This window comes from Papilio polytes, unplaced genomic scaffold (genome assembly GCF_000836215.1).
Source record: "Papilio polytes unplaced genomic scaffold, Ppol_1.0 DF823835.1, whole genome shotgun sequence".
NCBI classification, from domain to species: Eukaryota; Metazoa; Arthropoda; class Insecta; order Lepidoptera; family Papilionidae; genus Papilio; species Papilio polytes.
This window is the reverse complement of record NW_013525369.1, coordinates 591,544-597,176: the sequence shown is the minus strand read 5'-3', so window position 1 is coordinate 597,176 and position 5,633 is coordinate 591,544.

Here is a 5,633-nt window from a genome sequence, read left to right as displayed (position 1 = left end):
TTCCAAAAGACTGATTAGTTTAATTGATACTAGGTGAACGGTTGGTAATTTATTTCATTAATTAATACAGCTATTCAGTGTTTATTTAATTAAGATTACTGCAATTTAATTATCAAAATATATTTAATTTTATTTATATACAAGCGAATTATTTATATATTGTGAAGTCAACCAAGCACTTGGCCAGCGTGGTTGACTATGGCCTAGTCATCCTAACTTTAGTGGGGACGTATAAGCTGGTGGTGATGATGATGATGATGATATACAAGCTGTTTCTCGCGACTCCACTTCGTCTTTTTATTAAAAACTATAGCCTATGTTACTCACAGATAAATTACCTTTCTTACGGTGAATGTATTTTTAAAATCGGCCGGGTAGTTTTTGAGTTATTTCAATACATACAAGATACAAATCTTTCCTCTTTATAATATTAGTATAGACTAACTGTTGCCAGCGACACCACCCGCGTATAATAAAAAAAGCCTTAGTTACTCACAGATTAAATACCTTTCTAACATACATACAAAAGTACAAATCTTTCATCTTTATAATATTAGTATAGGTAATCAATTAGTTAACATATGCAGATGTATCAAGGATGTGTGAGTTAACACGAATGGATAGGATACAAAACGTATAAGAGATATCCTGAGTGTAGCTCACCAGTGATAAAAGAGACTGAATATTGTGAAGAATATTAGATACGTCGCTTCGTACGTGCAGGTTACAATCTGTTAGGTGTCATTTGTTTTGTAAATCTATTTTGCCTACTCTATACAGTAGTATATATCCTGTAGATGAAGTTCAAATTATTCCCCTTAATAAAAATATGGACTATATCTTTGTTTCCTAACAAACGCAGTTAAAAAACCATTTCATTGTTTTCAATAGCTTTACTTTGAGTTGAGTTGCATAGTTGCATTCACCCGCATTTAAAATTCCGTTTCTTTTGTTAGTGGGGAATCCATTTTTCCTATCTTTTGCTCGCAGCCACGCTGTCAATAAGCCAACATAGAACAATCATTGGCTTAATTCATCCATTTTTAATTTATATTATCATAGTAATGCAAACAAATGAAATGTCCTTTCAACATTTTCAGACTCCAAGCATTTCCCTCTATAAAAATGGGCTTAGAAATGCCAACATATTCTTCACATAAACTTAGTATTAATCGTAAATTATGCCAATAGAAAAAAAAATGTAAGTAGCCTATGTGTTCTTTTATTCCTCTACATCTATGCCAATTAATCAATCCGTTCGGCTGTTAAGGTGACAAAGAAAAACATCCATCTAAACTTTGCATTTAGAACATAAGTAACTAGCTTTGGCCCGTGACTCCGATCGCATGCAATTGAAAAAACAAAAGTGAATAGCCCTTGTGTTTTTTCAGGCTATCTTCTACATCTATGACAAATTACATCAAAATCCGTTCAACCGTTTAGGCTACAAACTCTAACAAACATCCATAATTTTAGTCCCTTTCCCTTTCCACCCTTTACTTAAGAGGAAAGGAAAGGATAGGTTACGCATAGGAAAGGGAAATATCCTCTTTATGTGCGTCTCTTCCTCCGTCAATGAAGGGTAGGCAACGTATCTGCAATTGCGGATATCTATGGGCAGTGGTCGCTTTCCATTTCGGTGGATTCAGGTAGCCACTGGCTCGTTTGCCACCTGATATTATAAAAAAAACTAAACTCTCATATTTACATATAAAAATAGTTAGTAAGTAATTCTATATTATAAAGATTAGGTACATTTCCTTGTTACCTAAAAATTACATAGATTATATAAAAAAGATAACTTATCTTAATATCTTCAATATTTCTACGTTAGTTTTTGCGGTCTTTTGTTCGGTAATAAATATCATGTAGGTCAGTCAGTGAGATATTAGATCCGAGGTCAATACGTGTCATCTCTGAGAACCCTTGTCAAAGTAACAAAGAATACTTGACTACAACAGATTGATTATAAGAATATATAGAAAAATATATCACTTATGTAGCCTACAGCGATCAAAAGTAAACGAGATAAAAGCTTAAATCGTAAATATCTTAAGTTTCAAATTTGATACCGGGGTTACAAATCGTGCACTTACAATCTCGCGCGGAACTAAAATAAAGCAAATGTAAGTAGCCTATGTGTTCTTCCAGACTATCCTCTACATCTATGACAAATTTTATCGAAATCCGTTCAGTCGTTTAGGCTGCAAACTCTAACAAACATCTATCCATCTGAACTTTCGCATTTATGATATTAGTATGATTAGGCTGTTTACATGTAATCTTTGACTGATAATCTTCAAGTTAGAAAACAGGAGCATACGACGAAATACATAAATATGTCGTTTTGGTTTTTTTACTATTTTTCTCCGTTAGTAAAAAACACAGTAAAGGGTACACTTATACATCGAAGTACATAGGCTTTTAAGGGTTAAGCCAACTACACTCCAACAGTTAAACTGTAGTTAAAATGTTTGCATAAACGCACAGTTTCCTTAAACTGAAGATGTGTAGCGGACTTTAATTAATAAATATTGCCCTTAACTACTAAAAAAAACAACTACAATACTTACTAGTTGACATATCCGCAGAAAGAGTGCGCACACACCTCTACTAAACTATTGCAAAAAGTCTCTCGGCTAAAGGCTCCCACACTCGGTTTTTGGTTGGTTGTCGCGTGCGAAATCTAGCATGTTATAAACATCTTACTTTCTTTTCAAACACTCATTAATATTACTACAAGGACCACAACAAATAAACTGTACAGATTTACGATTGACTTTATGTTCTAGGAGCCATCGTAAATAAAGACCATCGTAAAATTAGTTCCACATAATTTTTTGTTGAGGAATAGTACAATAGTCTCGTCTGTCACTTGACCAAAGACATTTAAGAAATAGACTAGGCATAGTAAATAATATATTCCACCGGTAATTACTCTAACAGGTAATAGGTCAGTTGTCAAGTTTAGTGCCACTTTGTGTCCTTGTATTGACATTTTACAAATATGACAAGCACCATCTTTTCTTAAAAAATAAACAGTGTCACAAAATAAAATATAAACATTTAAATATTATTTAATGACATCTATTGACAATTAAATTGTGGTAGAGCCTGCTTTAACATCTTCGCACGAATAGGCCGGCACGACCGGTGTGATACTACAACCACACAGAAAACAGGCGTGAAGTGGAAGCAATTCCGCATTTAGTCTGATGAGTGTGGTGCCGGAGGCCTAATTTTAGTCCCTTTCCCTTTCCACCCTTTTCTTGAGAGGAAAGAATGGGAAGGAAAAGTGGATTTGACGTGGAGGAGACGCATAGGAAGGGAAAATTTCCTCTTTATGTGTGTCTCCTCCTCAATAAATGGTATGGTTTAAAGGTTTATGGGCAGCGGTCGCTTTCCATTTTGGTGGATTCAGGTGGCCGCTTGCTCGTTTGCCACCTTATACTATAAAAAAAATATATATTGAATTTCGAGGCTGTTATCAGATAGTGTTAGGGATATTAAGTGGAAAATGTTTTAAATGAATCGTCAACTATACCTACTCTATATTTATTGAATCTCTTTGTATTTGTCACAACAAAACCAATCTAGGTCGTCTCGAATGTTGTCTGGTATCGATTACTGCTTAGAGATATTAAGTTACTCAATAGCTCAGTTTTTTTTAGTTATAAGGTGTATGGCCGGTTTCCTAGCTACGTTTAACCATTTGTTAGTGTTTTTAGTTCGATAAATTGATGAAATGCGTTTCCGAAGTATGTAACTTGAGTTTTATTTCGTTGAAACATATGTCTACCTAATGAATCACTAAATAATGATAAAATAATTAGAAACTTCAGAAACCCAGCATTACTAATATAAATTAGAAGGTTTAGATGGATGTTATGTTTGTCAGATGAAATTTGACATAGATGTAGAATATATTTTGCAGGGACATGTAGGCGACTCTTTTATTATAATTCCACGCGGACCAAGTCACGGTCGATAGCTAGTACACAATAAAAAGGGAACGTCAATTAAGGAATTCCAAAAGAGAAGCGTCACCGTTTTAATCGAGTTGCAGATATAAATTACAAAGTAAGTTTGTTTCCCGCTCGTTTACAATTTATTGGGAAATGGGAAAGAAAGTTCCGTTCGTGTCTTCACAAATTTACAAGAATAATTATTTCTTCGTCTAACAAGCCGTGAATGATCTTCATTGTTGTAAGGAATTATTTCGGCAAAAAGACATGATACGAGAGTTGTACTTTCGTAGCCTGTCGAGGGAATTGTTTTTTTAATAAATTCTATACTGATAACATGTACTATTGTACAATACATAAGTCCACGTGTATGAGTCTAGTCTAAAAAAATCGGTCTAATAGTTTTAGTTGTAACTCAAAAACTACTGAACTCGTTTTTATATTTATTTTATCATTAGAAAGATAAATTATCACTCTGTAAAATAATGTAATTTAAGTAAATAAATGTCCACACGTATAAAGCAGGGACGCACTGCTAGTTTCATGTAAGATTATTTCGAAAATATATTGTTAACTCAAAAACTATTGAACTTATTTTACTGTGTCTACTAAATCTAACAATTTATTCAGTAGTTTTAGTAATTATTTTCATGATTATTTTCATTTAAATTAGGTGAATATTGTGAATATCTTCACAATGCTCATAAGAATCAAAGCGGGACTATACAGTTGTGCGATAGTTTAGTTCCAGTTGTGCGCACTCTAACATCTATAAATCGAACTTCGGTTTGACTTTTTATTCAATTTGAATGAATGAACTTGCGTTGTTCGGCTAAGCGGTTTACAGACGAATGGTTTATATATCCATCAAACGCTATATTGAATTGTGTAATGTATTAAATGATTGAACGTAAAACCAGTCTGATTTATTTGTTTTTATATACGAGTATTACACATGATTCACATTGGAATTATCGTTTACAATTTATTACAATTATTTAATAGCTGTTCCTGTGCGGCATATTCCGCATGCAATTATAAAAAAAATATTTCATTGTTAACATTTGTCAAATTCTTAATTACAAACGTTAATATTCAAATGCACAAATGTCAACGATGGCAATTTTGCTTCTTTGATGTTGGCAGCTTGTAGTTTATGGTCCCTTTCCCACTTAAAGATTTTTTTCCAATTTATTTACCCCCGAAGTTTAATAGCGTGAAAATTAAAAGAAAGAATTATTCAAATATATACTGTGATTGCTGACATCTTACGCCACAAAGTAGTGTGTGTTTACGCTTTAGTTTATTAGTGTACATAGATGTATATTGAGGTTGTATTAAAGCTTCCATATCAGGAAAAATACAAGGAAATCTTAACAGTTTTAAGGGAACGTGTATCGATCACGTAAATATAGTGTCTTTCAAGGTTTTTTGACATTATCAACTAACTATACGCCTCTTGAGGGGATTGGAGACTACCCTAAGTTATGAATGACTAGACCATCGTTAACCATGATGGCCCACTTCGGGGTGACTTCACACTTAATTTATAATTTGTACTTAAATATGTGCAGGTTGCATCATAATTTGTTTGTCGTAAGAAGTAAATAGTCAAGTAAATGTAAGAATATCAAAAATTCAAAACTCAAAATACATTGGTACAAGTCG